This window comes from Prionailurus bengalensis, chromosome C2 (genome assembly GCF_016509475.1).
Source record: "Prionailurus bengalensis isolate Pbe53 chromosome C2, Fcat_Pben_1.1_paternal_pri, whole genome shotgun sequence".
NCBI lineage: Eukaryota > Metazoa > Chordata > Mammalia > Carnivora > Felidae > Prionailurus > Prionailurus bengalensis.
The window spans coordinates 2,497,478-2,510,636 of NC_057350.1; the positions used below are offsets into that span (position 1 = coordinate 2,497,478).

General features: G+C 57.2%; 1 protein-coding gene across 2 annotated transcripts in view; it reads right to left on the reverse strand.

Moving 5' to 3' along the window:
- Window positions 1-13,159, reverse strand: part of AGPAT3 (1-acylglycerol-3-phosphate O-acyltransferase 3) — an 84,550-nt gene that overhangs the window by 47,158 nt on the left and 24,233 nt on the right. Inside the window, exon 1 of one of the 2 annotated variants that reach the window (XM_043593479.1) lies at window positions 1,913-1,933. The exons of the other annotated variant lie outside the window; for it this stretch is intronic. The gene's annotated coding sequence lies outside the window, so the exon portion shown is untranslated. Of the gene's footprint in view, window positions 1-1,912; window positions 1,934-13,159 lie in introns of those variants that run through there. 2 annotated transcript variants of the gene reach the window in all.

The window sequence follows — 13,159 nt, forward strand, 5'->3', positions numbered from 1 at the left end:
CGAGGGGCCGGCGGTCACATCACACGAGGGAAGGAACACGTGAGAAGGGAGAGAACAAGCACCCCGAGTCCCAGGGAGCGTGAACGCTCACTCTCCGTGAAGAAGCCAGAGCTGGGGTCACCGATGCCGTGCCCCCGGCTGTGCGTGCCGTGGGTGACGCAGACGACAGCCCGGGGCCGGCGACCCCTCCAGCGAGGGGGCCCCAAGGCAGGCGCGCGCTGACCGCGAGGGCCGACCCCAGCACCCCCAGGCCCCTGCTCTACTGGGCCCACACCTGGTCTCCCACGTGCTGTCGTGGGAGCTCGTGCGGCCCACTGGCCACAGCCGCCTCTGGACCAGCGCGGCGGCCCGCATCCTACAGTTCCCGCACCCCCTTCCCACCCCAGGCGGCAGCAATAGTAATCGAGGTCTGGTGGCAAGATAAAAGATCAATATAAGGGGGCAGGCAACTTAATTCGTGAGCAAATGTTTTCACTTCCTGCCTCCTACGCCTGGGGCGAGGCCTGGTGACAGTGAGGCCGGCGTCAAAGCCCCGGACCCCTGGCCGGGCCATCCAGCCCCCACCCCGCGCCCCCCCGGGGCCCCTGGCCAGGTACCGGCTCTGCCTCTGCACCACCCGCCCCTGCTTCCGACGGACTTCGGCTCCCAGAAACTGACCCCAGGAGGACCACGACCGCTCTTCTCCACAAATGAGAACTTCCGGCCCACGTGGGTCCCCGCGCACACACACTCCCTGTGTGGGTGTCTGCTCTCGGCCAGACTGAGCCCACCCGCAGGCATCCCAAACAAGATGGTACCTGGGGTCCTGCCCCGAGCTCCAGCGCCCGCCCCCCCCCCCCCGGCTCCGGCCGTGTGTGCGCAAGCCTGTCGGTTAAGGCAGCAGCCTGCTCGGCTGACGAAAGCAGAAGTGACAGTTAATTACCCCCTCGTCTCTCGGTGAGCATGTTACTTAAGAATTCTCCAGATTTCACAACCGCTGGCGATCAGAGCAAAGAGGCAGTGCAATTCGGGCCAAGTTTACAGGTCACCCTCCTCAGCGCCCCGGGGGCAACAGTGGGCTGTGCAGGTTGTTTAAACGCTCTCGTAGCTGCGTTAGAAAGTGACAGGACAGGGGCGCCTGGGTGGCTCAGTCGGTTACACGTCCGACTTCAGCTCAGGTCGTGATCTCGTGGTTCAGGAGTTTGGGCCCCGCGTCGGGCTCTGTGCTGACAGCTCCGAGCCCTTAGGGTGCTGGGTCCCCCTTTCTCTCTGCCCCTGCCCTGCCGGCCTCCTTCTCTCTCTCTCAAAAATAAACAAACGTTGAAAAACGTGACAGGAGAAGGTGCAGTTAACGTAATGGTGTGACTTAACCCAATGCGGCCAAAACACCCCCCTCTCCACCCGCGGTATCGCCCCTGCCCTGCCGGCCTCCGGAGTCCGTGTGCCGGCTCTCAGCGCCTCTCAGTTCAGCCCCTTGCTCTGAGGGCTCAGCGGCCACGTGCGAGCCGTGGCATCGGACATTGGACCGTCGCGCTCTGCTGTTTGTTACTCCAGCGACGTCTGTGGCAGATAAGAGCCTCTGGCCACCCTCACCGGGGAGACAGCACCGGCTCAGAGATTCCCCCCGCCTCGCGGCCTGACCGATCCCAGCGTCGAGTCTCAGGCACCGGCGGGGGCCGGACGACAGGTCGCATCAGAACATCTGTCTGCCCTCCCCTGCAGCTCAGGGTCAGAACTTGGCCGCCAGCTCTCCTGCAGGAAGGGCCAAGGCGGGGGCTCCCCGGGGAAATAACCACGCCCCGCCCCGCTCTTCGGGGAGCCCGTGGGGTGCAGACGCGGAGATGGAGGGGTCTGAGGCTCAGCCCAAACACCGGCTGGTCCCCGGCAGCCGCGGCACCTCCTTCTAACCAGAGAGCAGGCGCCGCGCCCTTACCTGTGACCTGCGGGCTGGCGGACGTGCAGGGCAGTCCCTGGAAAGCGGCGGGTGTGCACGGAGCCAACGGCTTTTATCCTGCCTGCAGCCCCTCCCCATCAGGAGCCTCCGGGAGGCGGGGTCTCCAGGGATGTCCTTTTCACCCATGACCTACACTCTGTAACCAGGAAGGCAGACTCAGCCAGCAGGGTGGCCCGGGGCTGCCGCTGCCCACGTCCAGCCGGACCTGCACCAATCGGGGGACAGTCCTGCTCCAGACGGTGGCTGTGCCCTTCTTCTTTTTCTTATTTTCAGAGACGCTGAAAGCCGGGACCCGAGAAGCACCCCCCACACTGAAAACCGGAACCGGGTGCGGAGCACGGCGAGGAGGGAAGGGCCGGGATGCCCCTTCCTACCAAGCCGGGTCAAAGGTCCTGGAATACTGACCACGAGGCAAGAGGTGGGAAGGAGTGGGCTGCCCCTCCCCCATCCACTGTCCCTCGCCTCTGTACCAACAGGACGGCCGAGGCAGGTCACCAGCGGCCAAGGAGGGAAGGTCCCAGTCCCCTGGGACAGGGGACAGGGAGGCCACTAGGTGGAGCCTGGGGAGAGCTTTCAAAAGGCAGTAAGGGCCCAGGTGTGCCCTTCTGCTCCCTCCTGCTGGAATGCAGATGAAATGGCCAGGAGGCAGCAGCCCCCGGGAGACCAGCAAGCCATGACCAGCAGCACAGAGGCCGCAGGCTGCGAGCGAGGTCAGAGGGAGCCTGCCTGGCCCCGGGCTCGCTGTTAATGGGAGAAAAGCTGACCTGCGTGGATCTGTTACCACACTTGCACGCGGACTGAACGTGTGCCTAACAGACAGCGCACGCGTGCAGCATCATCGGTGAGGACGACCCTGAGCTGTGTGGGAATCCCCCCCTTTCACGAACATGGAGACGCTCAGAACCCCAGGTCCTTTCCAGAAGGACGAGGTCCACACTGGAACAGATCCTGGGTCTGAGCTCCTGTCCACAGACAGCCAAGGAGGCCGTGCCCAGCACGGCCCCCAGGGACAGTGGACCCCTTCCCTCCTCCAATGCACCCCTGCTCCCTGCCCCCTGCTCTCGCACCAGGTAACACCGCCAGGAGGTGGCTCCCTCGGGAACGCACAGGCACACAGGCAGAGGCTCCCCCCACCCTCAGGGTGCCCTGGGGCCCGGGTCACGCCGACAAGGGACAGGCTCCTCCACACACGGCCCCCCAGCACCCCCCTGCTGGTCGTGCGAGAAGCCACCGCACCCAAGGTCCGCTGGCACCGGGCGCCGGGCTGGCTTTGGGCCAGAACCCCCAGCAGCCCCTCGACCACGCAGAGGGCTCCGCCCCCAGGACCGGAGTCCTCAGTGAAGCTCCCCTCTAGCGGCATGCGCTCATGTTTTCCATTCCAGAGAGTCAGACGCGGAAATGCAACGTCTCACACGCCCATGCAGCCGCCACTGAGAGGAAACGTTTGCCGAATGGTTTCAGATCTCTGTTCAAGCTCCGGGTGTAGTGTCGTGTGCGCGTGCGTGTTGTGTATAGTGCGCTCTGTGAGCGTATACGGCCGTGTGTGCTTGTGTCTGCGGGCATGCGTGCGGCATGTACACGTCACATCTAGGACGCACAAGACGTCGGCGTCACAGCCCGTCTGGCTCCTCCCGGACGCCTCCCTGGAGCTCAGGACCCTTGCACGGCCCTGCCGACAGCTCGCAGCGGGGGCCACCGCACGTGTCCGTCTGTGCACAGAAACGGGGGCTCCGGCCCAGCCTCCTGCCTTCGGCCACACGTCACCCGGCCCCTGACTGGCCCCAGCTCGAGGGTGCACGTGCCTTTGTCTGCGCCTCCCACCGCGGGCCCAGCCCCGGCGTGAGGCTGTCCTCGCTGCGCCACGGGAAGGGTTGAGCCTGAACGCCCCTTCACCCCGACAGCGCCACGGGGACAAGTGAATCCGAGCACACCAGCGGGGCCGCCCACCGCCGCCGCCCCCGGGGATTGTGGCCGAGTCTCCGCCAGGCTCCCACGCTGCCCAGCCGCCCGCTGGGCCCTTCACCCTCGGCCTCCCGCATCTGCTCCTCCCCCCATTCCCTCTGCAACCCATCCTCCCGCCACCAGACGTGCCCCTGGCCGGCTCTCTAGAACCTCTCTAGGGTGCCGTGCCGGGCGGCCTGGGGGCGGCACGCCCGCTGCGGCCTGAAGGCCCCTGCGCCCGCAGACCCGCCCCTCTGACTTCCCTGCGGAGCCCAGAGAGGCCCGCCCCGGTTCCGTCTGCACACGCACGCGTGCACCGTGCGGCACGCACACCTCCCACACGCACGACACACGCGGTCACACATGCGCACGTGCACCCTCTCAAACCACGGCAAGCCTGACTGTGAATACAAAATTTGGGAAAAACTACCAGCAAACCAACTCTAGCACGTTAAAAATATGTCATGACCATTGGTTCCATGAATGCAAGGGTGGTTTGATCTTATGAAATCTATTCATAAAACTCTTTATAGCTCCTTAACAAGAATGCCGGGGGGGGGGGGGGAGTAATTTAAGAAAATTCAACCTCACTGCTGACAAAAATACCCAATAAAGTAAGAGCCAATTTAAAATATCCTACATACAGGGGTGCCTGGGTGGCTCAGCCAGTTGAGAGTCCAACTTCAGCTCAGGTCATGAACTCACGGTTCGTGGGTTCGAGCCCCGCGTCAGGCTCTGTGCTGACAGCTCAGGGCCTGGAGCCTGCTTCGGAGTCTGTGTCTCCCTCTCTCTCTCTGCCCCTCCCCCACTCACGCTTTGTCTCTCTCTCTCTCTCAAAATAAGTTTTTAAAAAATCCTACATACCTATTATATGCTTCCCTGCAAGGTGATCATGTCTCAGCCCCCAACCCAGCACTGTGGTCCATGGAGAAACGCTTAGAGACGTTCCAGCAAACCAGGAACGAGGCAAAATGCTCTCACCCAACAGGCTGAGCACATGAACACAGGTAGAGTGCTCCCTAGATACACGTCAGCAAAGCAGTTCCTGCCGTGGCGTCACAAAAGCACACAAAAAAACATCTTGACCAGATTTGTGAATACCAGGACTCAGGAACGGTTTACTATGGAAAATCAGTTGATCTAACAGTTGACAATAGAGGTCAAGGAAGAAAACCACGTGATAATTGCATGAGGTTCAGGAGAAGCAGGTGATGAAGGTCAGCACCGCTCGCCGTTGCTTAAGGACACCCGCCATCGAGGCCCCGACCCCCAGAGGACTCACCTCAGCTGCCTGTTCACACCAGTAAACAACAAGGGCCGTACCCAGAAAGAGGGAAGCGGCTTCCGTTGTCCAAGATGACAGGAGCCTCGACTGGACGAGCCGACAAGGCCCCGGGGCCACTGCCGGAGGTGCAGTGTCTCCCCTCCTCCCCGGCTCTGCTCCACGGCCCACGCGCCTCCCTGAGGGCTGTCCACCTTCCTTCCCGAGGGCCCAGGAGGACAGCAAAGCACGCTCAAGACGAGGGGCGGCCTCACGTCCATGCCATCTGCTCGCTGGGACGCGCTTCAGCATCTGGGGCTGGAGAGGTGAGCCCGGCCACCCGCCTCCATCCTGCCGCGTCCGAGGATTCATGTGGAGGTGAGTGGGAGACACCCTCAGGTGATGCTGGGAGCCAGGCCGTTTCGAGGCCACAGCCTCCGCTCCTCCCAGCAGCCCGGGCCTCATTCCTTCTGTCTCAACCAGAAGCCCTTGGGGTAAGCCAAACAGCTGCTGCTCCCTCCCACAGCAGCTCACGAGGTGCTCTCAGTGTTTAGTTCTATTCACTAAGGGACAGGGGTGGCCCAGCAGGCCAGGTGTCCCGACACGGTGGCCTCGTGGCCGACAGCCCCGTTTCCACCTCTGCTGCACTGGAAGGGAGGCAGCTCAGCGAACAAACGCTGTGACCCAGTCAACAAATGCACGTGAACCTGCACACCTTCCCTTCTGCGCATTTCAACAGGAGGAACAAGGTGTGGAATGTTCCAGAAAACAGGCACTGCTCAGCAGAGTCTCTGTCCATCTACAGCCTGCCTGCCCATCTCTGCCGACTCACAAACGGCACCAGCCACAGACAGGAATGGAAAGCCCGCTCACGGCAGCAGGGGACAAAGTCCACTCTCCAGGGCGCCAGGCAAGGGGCCACGCGGGGCTCAGACACTGCGGAGCACTGAGGCCCGTCGTCACCCTTCACAGATGCTGTCTCCGCTGCGGTCACCTGACCCCCACCCAGCCCCTCGGTACACCAGGTGTGCCACGCCTTCTGAGACACACACACACACACACACACACACACACACACACACACTTCAAGGCTCAAAAGCACCCTCTGGTCCTAATAAGCTGATAACGGGGTCACTGTGCTCTGAAACCATCACGCAGATGTTTTCTACAACGCGTGGGCGCGTGCGCACATATGTATATGCACACACGCCCAGAACACACATAACAAGGAAGTTTTCTAAACAAAGTGCAGCTGTGTAGAGTAAGACTTCCATTGGTTTACATCACGATGCGTAAACCTGTCTGCGGAAACTGCGTATGCGTGTTTTTGCAAGGATGGTTACAAGTTCCGGAAGGGTCAACCACAAGCCAGGGAAAAGAGGGGGACCTGGGGTGGAGTAAAGAATTTCGTTCTGTGTTAGATTTGGTTCTGTGTTCGCCTTTTCCAAGCACGTACTACTTTCAAAATTAGAATTTAGAGGCTAAAGGAAGAGCTACGTTGCTTGCTTATTAGGCTCCAACCTTTTGCCTCTATGGTGGTAACAACAGTCTAACTCATTACCCTGGACGCCGATAAGATCTGGTTTTTTCAGGAAAAGAGCAGAGCTTGCCTGCTATCTGCCTCCTCTAGACACAACGTGGCCAAAGTCTGAGCCCTTTGCTTGGTCCCCTCATATCACCTTCAGGGTAGAGACAATTCCTCCTCACCCAGCAGAGGGAACCGCAGCTGGAGCCCCGGCACCCGGAGCCTCGCACACCTGGAGGCCACGTACCTGGAGCCCACTCACCTAGAGCCGCAGGCACCCTGGTCTTCCACCTCCCTTGCCCTAGGAATCACCTCCCCACGTTAGGGCCTTGGATGGGCCACGGCAGGGCTGAGGCACCCTCCGCTCTCTCTGGGGCGCGCCTCACATACCGCGATGGGCGAGCACCGCACGGCTGCACCCCCTTGTCAAGCCCGGCACTGCACGGACACCACACCGGCGGGGTTTCATCTTCCTTCCTCTGATGACTAAGTTGCATACCCACTTGCGTGCGTCTATCAGGTATTTGGACGTCTTTTGAGAGGGTGAAGTCAAGTCTGCTTTATTTCGATGTGGATGCTGATTAGCTTTGTGGGTGGCCGTCGCTGGAGCACATCGCCTGTACTGTGTTTGGTTTCGCTGTACCTTTCCCACCCCTTCAAAGGGGTACGCTGTGTGTGCGTGTGTGTACGCAAACATATACACATACGTGTGCATATATACACACACACACATACACACACGCGTATATGCACAGATACGCATATGTGCACTGCGCCCCTGACGGTTGTTTTGTTTGTGAATGCTGAGTTAATCTCAGTCTGGCTGACACCTGGTTACAAACCCGACCCGGGGACTGTCTCCACCATCACAGTCCTAAAAACACAGTGCTTCCGATTTGCCGCCCTCCCCCCCTTTCTTTCTGCCAACCTTCATTGTTTCTCGTGGCCCCCGTCCCCAGAAATGAGGGATATCAAGGTGACTTCCATCTGCGACCTCCCCAAATTCCATCTTTCCGGGAGAGGTCTTGCTAAGGGCTAGTGACCCCTGGCCCCTCTCCCCCGGAAACAGACCGTCATCGGGGACACAGGCCTGCCGTGTGCACAGTGCAATATGCTTCACAGATCCAAGGGCTCCCGCTGCCACGCACGGGCCGCACGCTGGGTCCAGCCCTGCCGGCCGGAGCGCCCATGAGGGAGAGGGGGTCCCAGGCCTGAGAGAAGTACAGCCACCGCCAGACGATAATCAAAGCAAAGGAACACGCCGCGCCCCCCGTTGGGCCTCAGCCCGGTCTGATTTTCTTCCGCAGACGGCAGCCTGCAACGTTTCACAGTGGAGACCACGAGTGCAGCAAGAAATCCATAAAGAGCGAAGAAAAGCAAACGACCTTTTGGGGATTCAGAATGTTGGAGCTGAGCCGCTCGGAGCAGCGGTCAGCGTGCACATCACATTTCTATCACCACTTAGCAAATCGGCCCTCATAATGAAAGACTCCACTCTAAGACGACGGTCCCCAAAGTGGCTCAAGTCTGAAAACTGAAGAGGTGCGGCCGGGCCGGCGCATTTCAGCGACAACGTTATTTTACGCAAGCCGTGACGCCCAGCGCAGAAGGTCTGGGGCTGGCGTGGGTCTCCATCAACCCCGCTCATACCCTAAAAGTGGTTTGCTTTCACCCCGTGGTAGCTGTCGGCACACTTGAAATCACCACTTGGGAGGTTAAGCTGCCTTCCCGCGGCGGCTGGACTCATCTGTGCAGAAAGCACCCGCCAGGACAGCCGTCTCCCAGGCGCAGAGAAGGCGGGGGCGGGGGGGGGGGGGCCGTCTGGTCATGGCCCCACTGATGTAAAAGGAACCTGTCACTCAATCACCCCAAGAGTGCGTGCGGACGCAGAAGGGAACCCGAAAGGAAGGTCCCCGACCATGGGAGTTGGACACAGGGGGACGGGAGAGAGGCCAGGGTCACCGGAGGCCACTCTGTGGCACCAGCTCTGTCCTCAGGCCCGGATGGACGAGTGCCCTCCACCAAAGCTGCCGGTTATCCCTGGGATTCCTGGGGGCGCGGCGGGGGGGGGGGGGGCACAGGAGGAGACCACCCGACGCAAACACGGGCTCTCTTCACGGCAAACGTGCACGCTGACCTCCAGGTCACATGTCCACCCCTGGGCGTCTAAGCCGGGGGGCCTCCGGTCTGTGTCCTGACAAGGACTCCTGGACTCCAGGTCTGCTAGCGAAACCCAGATCCAGCTCCCCTGGGTGACGCCCACAGCTGCACCCACGGAAGCTCCTGGACCGCACGGCGTCTTCAGTTCGGCCGCTCCTCAGCTCAGCTCATCCCTCCCAGGAAAGAGCAGAAGGGAAGGCACGTTACCAGAACTTGATCGTTTGGATTTTGGACAAACAGGGACTGAGTACAATAAACGCCCTTTTGGAAAACCGTAAAGTACATGCCTCCTTAAGAAAATTAATCGACCACGCAGTGAGGCCTGACCGTGCCCTACGTGGTTCCTTCGGTGTCGTCGAGGCTGGACCACCAAGTGTGGCACTCGTGGCTGGGCCCCCACAGCAGCCAGCAAGCGGCATGTCCAGACGACTGGGGCGGGCCGGCTCCAGGGCTGTTTGGGGGAACAGAAATAACCACACACACACACACACACACACACACACACACACACGTGCACACGCATGCACACCCATGCACGCACGCGCACACCGGGCCTCCATTTCCTGAGTCACCCAAAGGGACGAGGTCGGCAGAGCCAGCGGGGCAGCTGTCCCCAGGGTCTCCAAGTTGAGGGTCTAAACGTAAGAGACACAGGTGCGCTGTTCTTCTGCAGGACTGGAAACCCACGCACTGGCCAGAGCGCGAGCCGAGCTCCCAATCAAAAGGAGCCCATCCCAGAGAAGCCGAGGGCTGGGGACACAGCCTACCCAGGGAGGCAGCCTACCGTGGACACAGCCTACCCCGGGGCCCTTCCATGTGCCGTCCTCCCTCCCTGCTGCCGGGCAAGGAGGCCCAACAGATGGCTCATTAATGAACAGACCCGGAGGGACCCAGAGGTCACACCTAGGAAAGACCAAAGCAACGTCCCTGTCCCCTACAGACTCAGGGACAGCTGACGGGAGAGGGGTGCTGACCCCGGGAGGTGGAGAACGGCCGCCAGCCTCTGGCCCCTCTGGATGCACAGGTTTCGCATCGGCCGGTATGCTCGGAGCCCGCTCACGGCCCCCCGCCGACCCGGCGGGCGCTGGGCTCCTCTCCAGGGCAGTCCCCTCACCCGCACCCCCTCAGCCCGGCATCCACAAAGCGAAAGCCCAGGCTCACTGGCTAAGTGTGGCCCTTGTTTTTGCTTGTTTTAAATGGTTGGTCACACAAACAAAAAGTTACCACCTTAACCATTTTAAGTGGGCACCACTGACCTCCGTGGTGCTAAGTTGTGCAGCCGTCCCTGCCCTCCGTCCCCAGGACCCTTCATCTTCCGGAACAGGAACTCTGTCCCCACGAAACACCGACTCCCCAGCCCCGCCCCAGCCCTGGCACCCGCCGTCCTGCCTTCTCTATGCGCCTGACTGCCCCCCGGGACCCCACGTAAGCGGACGCGTTACGGGATCTGTCCTTCCGTCTCTGGGTTAGTCCACTGAGCATGATGTCCTCAAGGTACATCCACGCTGTGGCGTGGGTCAGAACTTCGTTTTTGAGGCTGAATAGCATTCCATCGCATGAATGTCCCACACTTTTTCTTCTGTAAATCTTAACAATTTTAGCTTTCACACTTAGGTCTGTGATCCATTTTGAGTTAATTTTTCAATAGCTGATGAAGGAGGGCCAAGGTTCATTGTTTTTGCATGCGGGGGTCCAAAGTCCTGACACCGTTTGTTGAAAATACTATTATGTCCCCATTGAATTACATCAGCACTTCTGCGGAAAATCAACGGGCTATAAGTGTGGGGGTTTATTTCTGGAATCTATTCTTTCCCACAGATCTTCACGTATACCTTTTTTCCCAGTTCCACAATGTCTCTGTTGCTACAGCGATGGAGAAAGTCTTAAAACCAGGTAGGCTTTTGTTTGTCTCTTCAAAATTATTGTGGCTTGGGGCGCCTGGGTGGCTCAGTCGATTGAGCGTCCGACTTCGGCTCAGGTCATGATCTCACAGTCTGTGAGTTCCAGCCCCGCGATGGGCTCTGCGCTGACAGCTCGGAGCCTGGAGCCTGCTTCGGATTCTGTGTCCAACCCCCCCCCCCCCCCACCTCTGCCCCTCCCCCGCTCGTGCTCCATTTCTCTATCTCTCCAAAAGAAATAAACATTAAAAGGTTTTTTTTTTTTTAATTATTGTGGCTGTTCTAGGGCATTGGAATTCCAAGTAAATTTTAGAATAAACTTATAAGTTTCTAAAAAAAACCCCTCCCAGGATTTTGATTGTAACTGCACTGAATCTGTAGATCAATTTTGGTAGAATTAACATTTCAATAACATTGGGTCTTCTAGCCCATTTTAGTTTTTAAATTTCTCAGCACATTTTTTGCTTGTATTTATCTCTAAGAATTTCATATTTTTGAAGCTCTTGTAAATGTTGTTTTATCAGAGCTTTTAACTGTTCAGTGCTGGTATAGAGAAATAAAATTAATTTTGTTAGAGTGACCCTCACCTCCCATAAATTCACGAAACCCACCGATTTATTCTAGTGGCTGTTTTGTAGCTCTCTTAGGATTTTCCACAGAAACCATTATGCCACCTGTGAATAAAGACAACTTTACTTCTTTTCCATTCTGTACGTCCTTTATTTCTTGCCTTTTCTAGTATAATGTTGAGCAGAAGTGGTCAGAGAGACCTTGTTCCCAATCTCAGGAGGAAAGCCCTCCGCCTTCCACCGTTAAGTATGGTGCTGGCTATAGGTTTTCATAGATGCTCTGAGGACACGCACTTCTAGACTGCTGAGACTTGGTGGGTTTTTTAGCATAAACGAGTCTTAAAGTTTGTCAAATGCTCTTTTTTTGCACTATTAGGATAGTTACATGGTTTTCCTTTTTGTCTGTTAATACAGTGAATGACAGTGATTGATTTCAAATGTTACACCAACCTTGCATTCCTGGGGTAAATCCCCTTGGTTGTGATACAGCGTCCTACTCACAAACTGTTGGATTTGATTTGCTAAAATTTCCGAATTCGTGAAGGATTTTGCTCATGAGGGACACTGGTCCGCAGTCCTTGTCTGTTTTGGTATGAGGGTAACGCTGGCGTCATGAAACGGAATGAGAAATGTTTACTCCTCTTCCAATGACAAGAGGACCTTGCATAGAATTCGGATTATTTCTTCCTTAGATGTCCGACAGAGTTCATCAACGTAGTCCCCTGGACCAAGGGTTTTCTCCGTTGAAAAGTGTTTACGTGGAAGTTCATTTTTCAGCAGCACCCGGTGGCTCAGTCGGTTGAGTGTCCGACTCTTGATGTTGGCTCGGGTCATGATCCCAGGGTCGTGGGATCGAGTCCTGTGAGGGGCTCCACACTGAGCATGGAGACGGCTTGGGATTCTCTCTCTCCCTCTGCCCCTCCCTGGCTCACACTCTCTCTAAAAATAATAAGTAAATAAATAAATTCAGTTTTCCAATAGATACAGGATTATTTGGGCTATTTTGACTTCCGTAAGTTTTAGTGATTTGCATCTTTCCAGGAACTTGTTCATTTCATCCGTGTTCTAAACTTTCCAGCATAAAGTTTTTCATAATATTCCCTTTCGTCATTCTAACACCTCTAGGACATGTAGTGATTTCTCGTCTCTCATTTCTGATTTTAATTGTTCTTCTCTCTTTCTCTTTTCTGATCAGCCTCACGAGGGGTTTATCAATTATAACGATCCTTTCAAAGAACCAACTTTTGGGGAGTTTTTTTCTACTGTTTTCTATTTCATTGATTTCTGCTCTGTTATTTATTTCCTTTGTTCGCTTTTTAAGGCTGAAGCTTAAGTCACTGATTTGAGAACAGTTTTTATGCTCTCATTTAATGCTTACAAATCTTTCCCTAAGTAAGCACCGTTGTCCCTGCATTCCACAAACTGTGACACGTTACACGTCAGCTTTCACTAATTTCAAAATGTCGTCTACCTCCCTCTTGGAACCAGGGGCTACTGAGAAGGGTTATTTTGTTTCCAAATATTTGGGGATTTTCCAGATAGCTTTCAATGACTGATTCCTAGTTAGGTCTCTGGTCAGAGAAAATGCTTTGTATGGCTGACTCCGTCTCCATTTACGGAGACTGGTTTTATCATCCAGAATGTGGGCTTGGTGAGTGTCCCACGCGCACCTGAGAAGGGCACCTGTCCTGCTGCTGGGCGGGGCACTCGTCCATGAGCACCAGGTGAGTCACGCTGCCTGACGGCACTGTCCACGCCTTCTGCGTCTGCACTGATTTCACGTCTACTCGTCCACCGGTTGCTGGCACGGGAGTACTGTGTCTCCAACCGTAACTGCGGATCTGTGTGTCCCTTCAAAGACATCACAGTTCG